This window comes from Trichechus manatus, unplaced genomic scaffold, assembly GCF_000243295.1.
Source record: "Trichechus manatus latirostris isolate Lorelei unplaced genomic scaffold, TriManLat1.0 scaffold00015, whole genome shotgun sequence".
Lineage (NCBI taxonomy): Eukaryota > Metazoa > Chordata > Mammalia > Sirenia > Trichechidae > Trichechus > Trichechus manatus.
In genome coordinates, this window is record NW_004443951.1 from 16,195,607 (window position 1) to 16,211,206 (window position 15,600).

Below are 15,600 nucleotides of genomic sequence, written 5' to 3' on the forward strand. Positions count from 1 at the left end.
ACTCCATCGTGGGAGGGGCTGGCAGGTGCCCTCTTGGTCATACCACAGTCAGCTCTTCTCCCGAGCCAGCTAGGCCAAAGGAGAAAGTCCCTTGATGCAGGTGGGCGAGTGGGAAGGCCCCCTTCCCCACTGGGGCAGCTGCTGCAGCCAGGCCAGAGTACAGGGGCACAGGGCTTGGTCTGAACCATGCAGGCCAGCCCAGCCTACCACTCCACACACAGATACACACACACACACACACACACACAGATACACACACATACACACACACACACACACACACACACACACACACAAAGACATACAGACAGACATACAAAGACACTCACAGACATACCGACACACACAGACACAAAGATACACACACAAATACACAGACACACACACACACAGAGACATACATACAGACATACAAAGACACTCATAGACACACCGAAACACAGACACACACACAGACAGACAAATACACACAGACACTCAAAGACACACAGACACACACAGACACACAGACACACGGCCCAGCAGACTGATGAGTCTTGCTTGGGACATCAGTTGATTTTCACTGAGAGCTGAGGCTCAAAATTGGGGCTGTGTCCATCGGGGATCCTAAGTAGGTGCCTGGACACCTGGGCGCCAGCCCTATCTCAGCCATTTCTTGGCTGAATGTCCTTGGGCAAGTCATTTCTCCTTTCTGAGCCTCATTATAAAATGATGATAATAATATTACCCCCTGGGTTGTCATGAGAAGTCAGTGGGATTTACTGAGCAAGCATTAATTAAGCCTTACAGTGCCTTGTAGACCCCACCAAACCAAACTCATTGCCATCAAGCTGATTCCAACTGATAGCAACCCTACAGGACAGAGTCGAGCCTCCCCATAGGGTTTCCAAGGCTATAAATCCTTATGGAAGCAGACTGCTGCATCTTTCCCCCATAGAGCAGCTGGTGGATTCAAACTGCTGACATTTTGGTTTGCAGCCGAGCGCTTCAACCACTGTGCCACCAGGGCCGAGGCTCAAAGATGTGAAAAGACTTGCCCAAGACCACCCAGAGGAGACTTAAGCCTAGGCTAGCCTCAGCGAAGGCCTGTAGAATGGTTTTACTGTTATTTATCATTGGGGATTCTAACTAAGACTCAGACTGAGCTTGGGTTCTGGTCTGGGCTCTACCACTAACCTGGGCTTAGTCCCTGCCCTGCTCTGAGTCTCAGTTTCCCCATCGCTAGAACTGGGGGCAGGGGAGAGACCAGTGATTTTCACACACTGTTGAGCCCTGAAAAGAGGAAGGAGAGAGGAGCTGGGGCTACTTGGCCTCTGTCCTCCTCCAAGACACCCACCATTAACTGGGACAAATCCCAGGAGTGCCCGGTGCTCCCATGGGGCCATTCTAAGGCCACAATTCTAGGAATCTCCATCCCCACCCAAGCCCATATCCCCAGATCTTCTTTCCAGACAGTTTCAGGGCCTGGACCCACCCTCTCTGCTTCCAGGGTATCCCCCACCTCAGCCACTCACACCTTCCCCCAGGCCCAGGGTTTGCATAAGCAGCTCACCTTTCCCTATAGGCAAAGTCCTAGGCTGCAGGCCAGGTTGGGGCCAGGCCCTTGGCAAGGTTAGTGGGCAGGGGCTCAGAGAGAGACGGACGTTCAGTGAAAGGGAGACCTCAAGAGGGGTTAGGAGGCTGGAAGGGGACGAAGCCCTTCATGAGGGAGGGTTGAGGAGGCGCCCCCAGACCCTTCAGGGTCAGTCACTCCTGTTTGTCCTCCCCTCACCCCCAGATCATTTCTGTCATCCCTCTGCCTTCACACTGGAAAGCTTGGGCCTCTCCACACAGAAGCTCCTAAGGGCTCAAGAAGAGATCAAAGTGCTTAAAAGGTTAGCACTGTGGCTAGGCAGCCAACCCAGGACTTTCATCTGCCCCATGTGGGTACCCCATCTCTCCTCCAGGGGCTCCCTGATCCCCAAGGCCTCTTCCCTTAACCCAGGGCCCCCGCTGGGCCACTTCGGGGTTTCCTATCCATAAGGGCAATAGCCTAACCCTGACCTCAAGGCCCCCACCAATCCTGGGAGACTGTCCCACCCACAAACCATTTCCATCCCCACAGACTGTCAACATCCAGCAGATCCCCCACCCCATGCACAGTGTCCCTCCATCCACAGCCTGCCACAGGCCAGCAGAGCTGGGTGCAGCCTCCCCATCCCTGCCTGTCAGTGTTGGTGTCTGCCACCCGGAGGGAGGATGCTGGGAAGGGAGGGAGCATCCAGCCCAGATTCTGGGAGCTGGACTTTACAGACGAGCCTGACCTCCCACCATGATCTGGTAGAAGGTGGCGGTGACACTGGCTGGATTGGCCCTATGGAACCCTAAGGCTACAAGGGAAACAGAGGCAGGGGCTGTCCTCCCCGGTTAATTCCTAATTCTGGACTCCTCCTTACCTTCCACAGGAGCCATGTAGGGGGCTGGGATAGGGGAGGGGGAAGGCAGAGGAAAAAGGGTGCCCAGTTGGGTTAGGTGTCACCCAATCAGGAGGCATCCCTGGGTCTCCCTGCCCTGAGTCCATCCCCCTCCACCATCTTCCATGCCAGTCCCAGAGAGGTGTTTCTCAAATACAAATCTGCCATGCACTCCCCACCTCCTGTCTCCCATTGCTTCACAGCCCCTCATTGAGGAAGTCCCCGCTCCTCAGCTTGGCATTCTCACCATTCCAGCCTGGCTCTGCCTCATCCCAGCCTCTTCTCTGGACACCTCCTGCCTCCACACGGCTCCCACTCTTCTGACTTCTTGCAGTTCTCTGCAAATGCCATGTTCAGCCTCACCTCTGGGCCTTTGCCCATACTAGTCCCTCTGCCTGGAGCACTGTTTCCTGCTTCTCTTTGCTCGGCTGACTCCAACTCCTACTCATCTGTCAGGTTTCAATGTAAACCTCTTCCTCTGGGAAACCTTCCCAACTAGCCCCAGTTTGGGGCTGGGTTTGGCCCCCTGTGCTGGGCTCTCCCAGGACTGCGCTGCTCAAAAGGTGGCACTTATCACCCTGCCTGGTAACTGCTGCCTCCCGACCCATGGCCCCTAGGGAGAAATGGAAGGTGTGATTCACTGCTCTGTCCCCAGCACCTGGCACAGGGCCTGGCTCTGTGGGACCAGCTTCCAAATGAGAGCACGAGAAGGATGAAGAAATAAGTCTGCGGTGTAGAGCTGGGGTGAGGGCAGGATCTTGAGCTGCTCAGCCTCCCAGCAGACAGACACTGTCAGGGTGAGTTAAGCACTGTATGGTGGTAAGAGCTCAGCCTCTAGAGCTGGGCTTCTGGGGCTTGAGTTCTGGCCTGCTACCTACATCTGGGCAAGTTACTTACCCTCTCTGTGTCTCAGCCTCCCCATCTGAAAAATGGGCGTAACAATTGTGCGGTAAAACCTGCGAAAGCCATTACCTGTGTAAGTGGAAACCTGTCAGAGACGGAAAAATCAAATATTTTCCACTAAATATTTTCACTAAAATGAGCAATAGAAAAGTTTTCTACCCTGTCAGAAGCGGAAAACTTGTGAGACCCGGAAAAACAAGGCAATCCCTTTGAGTTCTGGCTCTCACAGCTTTCACTGTACCTATCTCCAGGTTGTTGAGAGGAAAAAGTGAGATAAGGCATGGCAAGTTTTTCAACGATATTAAGCACTCAATTAGCATTTACTATTATTATCTTGGAGCCCTGGCAGTGCAGTGGTTAAGAGCTCAGCTGCTAACCAAAAGGGTCATTATGAGTCGGAATCGAGTCCACAGCAACAGGTTTCTGTTTTTTGGTTGTTTTTTTTTTTTTTTTTTGGTTTATTATTATCTTAAGGAGCCCTGGTGGCACAGTGGTTAAAGCACTCAGCTGCTAACCAAAAGGTTGGCTGTTTGAATGCACCAGCAGCTCCCCAAGAGAAAGATGTGGCAGTCTGCTTCTGTAAAGATTACAACCTTGGAAACCCTACGGAGCAGTTCTACTCTGTCTCTTAGGATCGCAATGAGTCAGAATCGACTTGATGGCAATGAGTATTATTATCTTGGAGTCCCTGGGTGATGAAAAGGGTTAATGTACTCCACTGCTAACTGCAAGGTTGGAGGTTCAAGCCGACCCAGAGGCACCTCAAAAGAAAGGCCTGGCAATCTACTTTCAAAAAAAATCAGCCATTGAAAATCCCATGGAGCATAGTTCTACTCCGGTACGCATGGCGTCAGAATTGACTCAATTGCAACTGGTTTCATTACTATCTTTATTATTATTGGGAGTCACAGCAGGAAGGGGAGGCTGAGACTCACAGATGAAGGTGACTGCTGGAAGCTACTCAGCAGGAACTCTGGTCTTCCCACCTCTGCCCCTTTCCACCTGCACTATGACATCCTTCCCCCAGCCTGCAACCCTGAAACCTGCTCCCCTCTCTCACACCACAGGGTCCTTTCATCCTGAGGCTTTCAGGACACTCCAGTGTCTGGACTGAACCCAGAAAATGCTCATCCTGCTGGGTATTTACCACTTACTGGCTGTGCGGCCAGGGCAAGTACTTACCCTTCAAGCTTTAGTGCCCATATCTGTACAATGGGGATAATGACAATACCTACCTCGTAGGGTCCCTGGAAAGATTAAGTGAGGTAGTATGTGAAAAGTATTTAGCACAATACATGGAGTAGATTATACTATGACCCTTACAACTGTATGGTAGACTCTGTGCCTAGCACAGAGCCTGGCTCATGGGAAGTGCTCATTGCCCATTACCTATTAGTCTCGTGGTCATAGAGTTCCCCAGGTTCAGGGATATCCCAGGAGCCCTTGCTGGTGGCATCCAGACCCCCACCCCTATGGTACATCTCTGAGCTCCTGTCTAGGGCCTCTTGAGGAAAGGAACTGCTGATTTGGCCGACCCGCTCTTACAGGGCCTATGTGCCACCCACATGCCCCAATTCCCCTTCTCAGAGTTCAAACCAGTGAGGGGGAATGTGAGGTGAGGGGCCCAGAGCCCAACGGAAGAGGGAGCTTGTGTTGGAAAGACAAGAATATTAAACTCCAACAGCTCCTTTATTCTTCACTGCAACACTTAATCTCAGCGACAGCCCTGTGAGGTGGGCAGGTGAAGAGTGACTGTCATTCTATGTGGAAGGAAGCTGGGGCATCAGAGGGGTTGGGTCACCTGCTTGGGGTCATACAGCCTCGAAGTGGCAGAGGTGGGAGTAGAACACTGGTCTGCTGACTCCAGGTCCGGTGCTCCTTTAACTGAAGGTGAGCCCTGATTCAGGTTGAGCGCCACCACAGCCCCAAACTTGGGAAAGAGCCCTGGGCCAGTCCTCTCTGTGCTCAGGGAAGGGCAGGGCTTGAGGCCCTGAGGGGTAAAGGGTCCACACTGCCCGCTCCTCTGTCCCCCTAACTCCTGGCTCATCCTATCCTTCCATCTCTGCCCAGACTCCTCCCACTTTTGGCCCCAGAGCTCTGGAGGGAGGAGGGAGGAGGCAGGATGGCGCCAGGACTCAGGGATTTCACGCACCACCGGTAAAATTTCCAAAAACAGTTTGGGGACTGCATAAGGTTGTCAACTTTTTATTTTGCCAAGTAAGGACATTTTTTAAAAATTCCTAGCTCCATCATTTCATAAAAGAAAGGACATCATCTCAGACTAAAAGACAGTTCTTTAAATGGAATAAATTTAGCTTTATGAAAAAGTCACCACATTGTCCTTATTTTCTTCTTTTTTGCCTTAGGCCAGTGAAAACCACCATCAGGCTGCTGATGAGTCTGAGAACCATTTAGAGCTTGGGCTTGGGAATCACACAGACATGGGTTCGAATTCTAGCTCTGCCGCAGACAAACCATGTAACTGTGCCCGTGGTACTTCCCTTTTCTGAGCCTTACTTTGCTTTCTGCAAAATGTGAGCAGTACGAGTACCCGCCATATAGCAGTACTGAGAGAACTACATGGCCTGGTATTTGCAGAGCGCTTGCTCAGGGGAAGAGCTGGGTCAAGCCCTGGTTCCCATCCAGGGCCCCTGCCCTGCCATGTTTCATAGCGCCTATGGCTCCCCACTGCCGACAGGGTAAAGTCCACTTCTGTAGCCTGGTGGTCAAGGGCCCACCCTCAGGGCCCTGAACACTCCAGACTCTGCAGATCCAGGGACAAAAAGGGGTGGTGAAAAGGGTCCCACCTGAAAGCATTAGATCCTGCTGTTCCCTCCCTCCATCAAGATAAAACTCATGAGAGCTTCCCAGCCAGGCCTGCACACAGAGGACATCGGGGTCCTTTCTCTGCTTCTCTCTAGTTGGCAAAACAACCCACCCTCGACATCACCTTCATTCAGTCACTCAACAAACACTTGCTAATTATCAACCATGTGCCAAGCAGTATGTTCAACCCACACCCACCACAGTCCAGTGGGGAACAGGGAAGAACACACAGAGAGTGGCCTGGGGTGGGGGCGTGCAGGTTGTGCTTCCAAGAAGAGGTGGTGCTCAAACCAGGATTTGAAGGGTAAAACTAGGAGTGAGCTAGATGATGGGATGGGTGGGAGAGGGGAAGCATGCAGCAGCACGGAGCATTGACCAGCACAACACTCAGAGGACACTGAAAGTCGTTTCCTAGGCAAGGAGCAAAGGATGCTTGTGGGAGGGGGTTTTGGACTTAGGCATGAGAGTTGGGGAGGGGACAGGGGAAGGGGAGTGGGCTTGAAGGGAGATGAGTTTGAGGTGCCCAGGGGAGAGGAGAAGGCGCGTCCAGCAAGCAGCCAGACAGGAAGCTCACGGATGAAGCTTCAAGGGGGACACCGTCATCATGGATGTGACCACTGATGTCGCAGGAGTGCATGAGACATCCTCCTCAAAACTGTATACAGAGAGAAGAGGACCCAGGACAGAGCCCTGAGGAGCCTCCATATTCAAGAGGCATAAAGAGGAGGTGAAATTGTTGGTAAAACTGAGAAGGAAGAGTCAGTGAGGCAGGTGTGGGGAAAGTCAAGGAGGGAGGGCCTGTCAGGGACAGACGACAGAGTGGCTACAAGCATGGGCTCACACAGAGCCATGTTCTAGGTTTGAATCCTGCCTCTACCAATTATTAGCTGTGCTGACTTTCGGCAAGTGACTTAACTTCTCAAAGCCTTAATCCCAGCCTTTGTAAAATAGAGCTAGTTTATTTTAAAAAGAAGAATAAAGGATCCAGGGGAGGCGGCAGATACCCCGCTCAGCCTTCATTGTGGCCCCAGGCTGTGCCTCTCTCCCTCTGCCGGCAGGGTCACACTTCTCTCCCCATCCCACGTGTGCAGGCCTGTCTCTCCCACCACAATGTCACCCATCCCCAGAGGTCAGAGAATGAGGTGAATGAATGAATGAATTCAAGGCCTGCTCCCTCCCCTCAGGGCGAGGCAGAGCTGGGAAGCAGCATTCCTCTGTTCTCTGCGGCTCCAGTACAACTGCCATCTATTGAGGACAAGGAGGCAAAAAGGGCCCCCATGTGCGCTGTGTCCCTGGGCAATCAGGTCCCTTCTCCTGGCCTCGGTTTCCCCATCTGTGAAATGAAGCATGGACCTATTTGAGCTCTGGGGCCTGCTAGCTCTGAATTTCTGTGGCCAGGGATTATGGTGAAAGGTCTATTCCTGATTCGACAGACTTGCCCCCAGGGAGGGAGGTCCCACAGGGGTATGGACCCCCGTGGCACCCAGGCCTGGCCCTCCCGAAGAGGGTGGCAGCCAGGCAGAGATGGGCAGGAGCAGAAAGACCTGGGATTGTGCTGACAAAGCTATTCCTTCTCTCCTTCCTCCTCTCCCTATCCCCTCCCCTCCCAGGGGACAGCCGAGCCCAGCAAAAAATAAACCCAAAGACAGCGACCTGGACGGGCCTGAGGCTCCCAAGGAAGAGCAACAGGGAAGGGAGAGTGAGGGAGATGCAGCCTATGTGAACCCCCTGCCCAAAAGCCAATGGGTGCCTGATCTGACCCCCACCCCACACCCCAAAGCTGGGCTCAAATGGAGCAGGCATCAATACTCCATCCTTCTGTGGGGAGAGGTGCCACTCTTTGCTTGACAGGGACCATTAGCAGAGTGAATCTTGTCCAGCCCAGCTAGACAGGGTCCCCCAAGTTTTGGGAACAGTATTCCAGAAAATCTGTTGTACTCCACCTCCTGGTTAACGGGCAGTCCTTCCTGCTGTCTGACCTCCATCCCTTCTGCTACAGTGGGAACTGTGCTCCATTCATCTCCAGCTAGCTTTCCCTGTCCCACCAGTCTGGCCTAAATGCTCAAGGAGTCTTAGGAGGTATCCCCAGATTTCCCTGCAGGGATGGGGGAGGGCCTCTAGGCCGGAGACCTCACTCCACTCACTGTTCCCAGAATCTCCAGGAGGGATGGAACCGCTGAGCTCCCTGCTCCCTTTGCCTCTCCCCGCCTCAGGCGCTGCCCACGGATTCCCAGCCCAATTAGTCTACTGTCTGGGGCTGCCCCTCCTGCTCCTCACCCCCCAGGTGCCAACCCCCAGGGCACGCCCGATCCTGCCCTAGGGACAGAGTTGCCCAGAGAACCTGGAGTCCTAGGGGGGCTCTTTGGGGGCCCCAGGGGTCTGACCAGTACCCTCTCCTCAGACTCTTAGAGCCACCGCTGGGGGAAGGCAGCCTCCTAGGTGCCCTTCTAAGGGCTGCCCTGTCCTCTGAGGCCAAGGGAGAAGGTGCTGAAAGAGGAGCTCCCCCAACCCCCACCCTGCAAAACTCAAGGTCCAGAATTAGCAGCTCCTCCCTCCCGTTCATCCAGCGTTACTCTCCGCGCCAGGCAGCTCGGAGTGGTCCACTTTCCTGTGTAGCCCTATTTTATAGAAGGGGCACTGAGGCTGGGGAGTGGGGGAGAGTCAGGGTAGGCGCCTTCCCAGTAAATGCTGGCACTGAGATCTCTACCTGTCCTTTGGGATTCCCTGCCTCCATGCCCCAGGGATGATGTGCTCACCTTGAGATGAGAAAGGAAGACCCAGGAGAGAGTTGGCAATTGCCCTCCTCTCTCAGGGGTCCCTGGCTTGTCCCCTTGACCTCTTGGCTTTTATTCAATCTCCCTGAGGCCAGGCTAGCTGCCAGGGTCTGACACCGAGCCCCATACCTGCAGCTGTACACAGTGACACTCTTGCATATGCCACCCACACACGCACACCCACACTCAGGCTCACTCTCTAAGTCCCTGGTAAGAGGAGGCAGTAGAGGCAGTGGTTCAGGGCAGGCCCTGGAGCACCGCCCCCGCCAACCCGCACTGTACGCTCGCTCAGGGCAGGGCGCAGGCATGGTCTGTCCCCCTTGATTCCCCATGCCTGGCACAGAGTTGACGCCCTTTAACTATATTTTTCAGCTGAAGGAACAAATCAATGTGTGCCCTAGAGACCCAGGTTGGAGTTCTGGTGCCACCATTCACTAGCTGTGTGACTTCCCTCACGTAGCCTCAGTTGCCTCAACTGTGAAATGGGTATAATAACAGTGCCCGGCCTGATATAATGGCTGTGAGGGTGAAATAAAGAGAATGTAAGTGCGATGCTCAGGACTAGGGGCGCCACATACTAGATACTCCCAGAAGGCCACACAGATACATCCTCAGACTCCCCGGGGAGAGCTGCTCACACTCATTCCCACATGCTTCCACACTCTCTGGACACACCCAGACACACTCACCATGCCAAGCCAAGGATACCCTAGAGGAGGACAATGATAATGATAATAACGATATAATGATGATGGTGATGATGATGATGATGATGATGATGATGGCTAACACCTGTGCCCAGCACTGTGTCAGATACTTTATCTCATTTAGCCCCAACACTCCTAGAGGCAGGTATTATTATCCCCATTTTTCAGATGAGAAAATTAAGGCTTGGGAGGTTAAGTAATGTGCCCAAGGACACATGACTGGTAAGGGAAGAACCAGGATTGAGTCCAAATCTGTCAGACTTGAAGCCTAAGTCCTTAACCCCTGGTGTGACAGCCGCTGGAGAAATGAAAAGTCCCCCTGACTCTCCTACCCCAGCCCCAGAACTCCTGTACTAGCGGATTGCGGGATCCCTCCAATCCAGGTCAGACACTCATAATTGCCTGCTCTTCCACTGAGTCTCCTACCCCACAAGAGGATCCGGCCTGTCCACAGACCCACATCAGTGCACGAGAGGGAGAGGGTGAGAAAACCCCAAGCTGGTGGTAAGGGGAAGTTCCCTGCGCAATCTCCTGCCTGCAGAGCCTTCGTCTCTCCCTGCTCGCTAGGCAATTCAGCTCTCTTGACTGGCTCAGAAAACCTTAATCACCCACTTAAAGTACTGCCTCTTGAAACACTCATCCTGGCTCCAACATTCTGAGGAGATAGATTCCTGCAGCAATACGGACTGAAGTTAGACATCTTGTGGGGCTTCCTCAACGGAGGTTATGAATGTACCATGGAGTTGCAGTGGAGGGGCAGGCAATGAGAGAGCTAACCTGCCCCAGTGACCCTAAAGTAGAACTTGGGAAGCAGGGAGCAAAGGGGTATAAAGGAGAGGAAGGGGGGTAGAGGAAGGCAGCTTAGGAATAGAAGGCAGACAGGATGGCCCCTCCATTCTCCCTCTCCTTACAAAGACCAAACAAAAGGAAAGGGGGTGAAAAGCAGGAGCACAAAAATATGGGTCACACTCAAAGACCTTCCCAATTGCAAGGCAAAGTTCTTGGAGTTATCAGGCTTCCCTGTCAGCTGGGGTTAGGAAAATCTAAAGTCCTGATCTGGGAGGTAGCGGGGCTGGTTCCTGGCACAGTTCTACCACGGAGTCTCTAGGTGTGACCTTGGCCGAGTATGCGCCTTTCTGTGTCTTGGTACACCTAGCAGTACACTGCAGGGTCAGACAGAATGATCTCGGAGGGCACTTCAGGAGGAGCAAAGAGCAGCAAAGTTCTAAGAAGCCAGCCACCTTGTTCCCACATGGTTCTGAGGCTCCACATACTAGATGCACCTAGAAGGCGGCACAGACACATCCTCCAGGGTGGATGCACAAATACACACAGACCCGGAAGCTCAGCCCTGCAGTTATGGATAAAACAAACAAACAAAAAAAAGAGTTGATTTCGACTCATAGTGACCCTTTAGGACAGAGCAGAACAGCTCCATAGGGTTTCCAGGAAGTGGCTAGTGGATTCAAACTGTCGACCTTCTGGTTAGCAGCTGAACTCTTAACCACTGCACCACCGGGGAAGGCAAAAACCTCAAGGAATGAGGCCAGCTCTGTTCTGTCCTAGGGGCCTGGGCTGGGGCCACAGGCCCAGGTGTGTGTCTATGTTTGTGTGTCTGTAAATGAGGTGGAGGTGAAGAGGTGGGCATTTGTGTATTAGACTTCTTTTCTGTGGATGCATGCTTCATGTGCCTTTGTGACATCCATGGATATGTGTGTCAATGTCACAGTGTTTGTGTGCACGTGCATGAGACAGACAGACGGTAGGGATAGTATACAAAGCTGTGTACAACAAAAGTGTGATTGCATTGGCTGGGGCTGAGCAGTTTCCATTCAATTCCGCAAAATCCTATCTCTGCCCACCCCCTGCTGCCTGGGTGCTGGGGACAGAGAGATCAATGACAGAGGAGTGTTGCTTTTGAGGAGCATGGGGTGGGGTGGGGGCTTGCTGAAGCTGGGGTACAGGAGAAAGACAGCTTGGAGTTAGACCTAGCTCTGGCTGAGGCTCTCCCATGTTAACTGGTGACCTCTCCCAAGCCTCAGTTTCCTCATCTGTCAAATGAGGAGGCTATCAGTATCCCCTCTGGGGGTGGTTGAGGCTGCAGTGAGAGTGCCTGGCACTCAGCAGGGTGCTCCACACACGATCATAAATTTCAGTTTGAAATCCAAAAACCAAGCCAGGTGGCCGCAGGGAGCAAAGGGAAGAGTCCTGGACAGGCAGTTAGGAGTGTTGGGGTCTGGTCTTGTATCTGCAACTAATTTACTGTATGACTTTGTTTCTCCAGAGCCTCAGTTTTCTCATAAGCAAAATGGAGCTGTCGACATGTGAGGACCATTTTAGCAGGGTTCCCTGAGGGTTCTGGGTAGCCTTCACTGGGACTATTTCCAACCCAGGCGATGGTCAGTCGGGGTGGGCGGCTTCGAGACTCCCGGGTTAGGAGCCTGAGGGCCCCAGGAGCGGCTGCCACCTCTTCGCCTCCTCATTCCCACAGCTTCTGACCCCAGGGATGAGACTGCTGGGAGGATGTTTACAGAGCTATAAACCTTCACATAGAGAAAGTTTGCTGAGAAGCTGGGGGCTGGGAGCAGCAAGCGTCTCACAATGGCTTGGGGAGAATGGATGGAGATGGGCCCTCTAATTTCAGAAGGGAGGCTGGTGTGGCCTTACAGAGGGTGCGGTAAGGGGGTGGGCATTCCCCAAAGGGCTCTGAGAGCAGGGTGGGCAGTGATGGGGTGTCTCTTAAAATCAGAGAGGGGGGCTTGTGAAGGGTTGAATGCTTAAACAGGGATGGGGTGCAGGGTGGGGGACAGGGGCTTGGTGACAGGACCAAGGGCCTAGAGAAAAGAGGGGGAGCTTAGAGAGCAGCCCAGCGATCCCTCATTCTGGATCTCAATAAAGAGAAGTCAGGAGTCAGCAGCTCCCACTTCTCAGGGGCCCCAGCTGCTGACAGGAAGGGTCGAATCAGGGCTTGTGGTTTGGGCATACCCTCCCCTGGATGCCAGAAAATGTGCAGCTTCTATGTGGGGTCCAAAGGGACCTAGCTGATGGGTGTAAAGGAGGTGTCTCCTGGAGCAGATGGACATGGCTCACCCCAACTCCCTCCTTCCTGAGCCCCTCTCCCCCAGGCTCTTCTGATGGGGCCCCTCCCACCACCACCTGAGTGTCTGGGAAGGGGGTCCTAGCTAACTGCACACACTGGACTCCCCGGCACTGGGGCTGCCTCTGAGAGAGACTGGAGAATGGGAGAAAGGATTTGACCAAAAGGGCAGCAATAGGGATGGAAGTCCAACAGCAGAAAGCACTTCCTGGCAAGAACACCCACAACACCCTGCAGTGAGTGACTGAGAAACCCCACATCTGGAGCTCCTCAAGAACAGGAGAGAGCTCTGCACAGGCACCCTCCCTCAGCCCCAATAATAATAACCATCTCTCACGCTCAGATAGGCCAGCCGTTGCAGCTTACCACACTCTTTCCCACCCATTACTTCATACAAGAGGGAGGGCCCACAAGGTTGGGGTTTCCAACCTCTGTGACAGCCTTGTGATCTAAAGCTCAGAGAGGCCCAGCAATCAGCCCAAGTTTGCACAGAATGCAAGAGGTGAGGCTCCTGACCCTTTGGTCCCCTTTGATTTCTAAGGTGGATGATCAATTCCCTGAGATCTGTAAACCTCTGGCCATTTTCACATTGCATTTCCTTCTCCAGAGCTCTTGAGACATGTCTCAGCCCTGGGCTCCTGGGGACAAGTGGTCAGGAGACGCCGCCCCTGGCCAGGGCATTCCTGGCATCTGGGAAGTGTGGGATGTGGGGCAAAGGTGCCAGTGGATTTAGCTCCGGGAGAGGAATGGAAGGCCCTTCCAGAGGAGGTGACACCAGTGGCTGACCATGGGACAGGGAGTGGGTCCTTCAACTCCAGTGACCCTCATGAGGGCTTAGAGACCAGGTCTGGAGGCTAAGGACTCCTACCTCCTACTGGCTTCCCCAGGCCCAGCTATGCCTTGGAAAAGTCACCTCCCCAGAGGAGTCCACGGAGGGTGTGGCAGCTCCATGCAGAGTGTCTCCCCCTCCTTGGGTGGTCAAGGGGCTGTGTGGCCAAGGGCACCACAATGCATCCACTCATAATTAACAGCCCTGCCTTTCACCCTCACTCCACGGTCCCTTGTACCCCAGCACTGAACTCACACCACTCCAAGCAGTTCTCTCTGCAGTGATTAAGTATTCATCCCAGGCCCTCCCAATGGATACGGGGCTGGGGGGGAGGTGGCGGGGAGGGCTATCCCTAACCCTGAACCCTAACTCAAAGCCTGACCTCATGTTCTAAGCAATCTCAACTCTGCCTCCGGCCTAGCCCGGCAGAGTCTCTGCACAAAGTCAAGGCTGCTGCCCCCAGGTGCTTAATGACTGAAAGCGTTTCCTTCCTCAACCTGTCCCTGTGGTCAGGGGGGCTCCTGTGCCAGCAGCCCCCTCCCCTTCACCTGGGAAATTCCCTGGGACCAGTTCAGACAGGGCAGAGGCAGGCAAGCAGGTACCAGAGGGGCAGGCAGACCAAAAGGCAGGTGAAAACGGACAAGCAGAAGCAGAGTGAGACTATCAGGCGGGCAGGTGGATAGACAGATGGACAGATGGGCACACAGGTAACTAGACAGGGCGTCAGAGGGATGGAAACCAGCAAGCAGAAGCAGGTGAGTAAGAGATGAGCAGACAGGCCAACTCACACATAGGTGGAAACTCAGCCTGGCAAAGGGACAGGCAAAAAGACTGCTGGACATCCAGCTGGACAGGCACGTGGCCACCCAGGAGACCCCAAGACCAGAGTCCCATCTCTGGGGGCGACAGTGAGGGATTAGCAGCATATTTTCCAGGGAGCAGAGGGCTCTCTCGAGTACCTCCAAGCGTCCCAGCGCCAGGCCCAGCCCTTTAATTGATATCCACAGGGCCTCTCATGTTCCTGGCTGGGCCAGGCCATCCCGCAAGACTCAGCTGTGAGCTGCCAAAATTCATTCTTTACATCCAAGAGGGGTCAGTGTTTTTGAAAGTTGTAGGAGCCTGGCGAGCGTCACTGTTTCCAAATCTACTCCTCTCCTCTTTCTTTTTCCCCTGTGCCCAGAGCCAGGCCTGGCGCAACCGGCCAGCAAGCTGGGCAGGCAAGCAGGGAGGCCGGCTGTGCCTGGGGAAGTTGAGGGTGGAAGGGAAGACAGAGTGAAGATACAGATAAAGTCGCAGAGCACACAGTGTCAGGGCCCAGGTGGGCTGCGAGGACCTCAAACACCTACAGTCAGAAGCCAGCCCTTGACTGGGGTGGGGGCCATCTCCAAGGGGCTGGCAGGTGGGAGCCCATCATGAGGTAGCTACAGAGCTGGGGAGGAGGTGACAGAGTGAGTGGGGACTTCTTTTTGTTTGGGATACAGGGAAGCAGAGGCGGGAAGAAAGAAAGGGGAGCCCCACTTCAGCGTTTCCAGTCTTTAGGGAGAGGATGGGGGGTAAAACGCTGGATGTGGGGGGTACCTGGACAGAGAGCAAGGGTTGGAGACCAGGACGGAAATGAGGAACTGAGGTGGGGGGTGGGGAAATAAGCCAGGTCAAACAGGGGTCAGAGGTTAGGGTCAGGCCCAGGGGATCAGAAATAGGTCTCACGCCTGGGGGGAGAGAAATGGGGGCCCATTATGGGGTGGAGGGTAGGAGGCGGACCTAGGGCGGGGCATCGTCTCCAGGGAGCCCACGTTCGGGCTAGGGCAGTGCGGGTGGGAGCGCGGGGGCGAGGGGTCGCAAACTCACATGAAGGCGTGGTAGATGAAGGCCCAACCGCGAGGCCGCTCCAGCACGTTGTAGACCCAGTTCTGCAGGCGGCGGTAGCGCTTGTGCGCGGCCGAGGAGCGCTGGCCGCAGGCGGAGCCCGAGCCGGAGCCCGGCCCAGGGAGGGGCGCGCCCGGCGGTAGGG

General features: G+C 54.2%; 1 protein-coding gene across 1 annotated transcript in view; it reads right to left on the reverse strand.

The window, feature by feature from the left end:
• KCNQ4 (potassium voltage-gated channel subfamily Q member 4) overlaps positions 1-15,594 on the reverse strand; it is a 62,745-nt gene extending 47,151 nt beyond the window's left edge. The window contains exon 1 of the mRNA XM_004371885.1: positions 15,438-15,594. The gene's annotated coding sequence lies outside the window, so the exon portion shown is untranslated. The remainder of the gene's footprint in view (positions 1-15,437) is intronic.
• Between the last annotated feature and the right edge of the window lie 6 nt (positions 15,595-15,600).